This window comes from Trachymyrmex cornetzi, unplaced genomic scaffold, assembly GCF_001594075.2.
Source record: "Trachymyrmex cornetzi isolate Tcor2-1 unplaced genomic scaffold, Tcor1.1 scaffold264, whole genome shotgun sequence".
Taxonomy (NCBI): Eukaryota; Metazoa; Arthropoda; class Insecta; order Hymenoptera; family Formicidae; genus Trachymyrmex; species Trachymyrmex cornetzi.
In genome coordinates this window covers 100614-101009 of record NW_017297313.1, presented here as the reverse complement: position 1 = coordinate 101009, position 396 = coordinate 100614, and positions in this window count along the sequence as shown.

Sequence of the window (396 nt, the reverse complement as noted above, 5' to 3'; positions counted from 1 at the left end):
AAACATAGTTCTGCTATATGAATCATCCAACGCTACTGGTTCTCCCAAAAATCGAAAAAAATCCATATTTTTGCATCCACCATCAAGAGTAAACGCGCGATTCCTCTCTTGTTCCAGTCGAGAACTTTTTGTTCTGAGTTGTTCTAGTCCTGAGAAACATAGTTCGAATAAATTCGATTTTTGGGAGAACCAGTAGCCTTGGATGATTCGTATAGCAGAACTATGTTTCTCATGACTAGAACAACTCAGAACAAAAAGTTCTCGCCTGGAACAAGAGAGGAATCGCGCGTTTACTCTTGATGCTGGATGCAAAAATATGGATTTTTTTCGATTTTTGGGAGAACCAGTAGCGTTGGATGATTCATATAGCAGAACTATGTTTCTCAGGACTAGAAC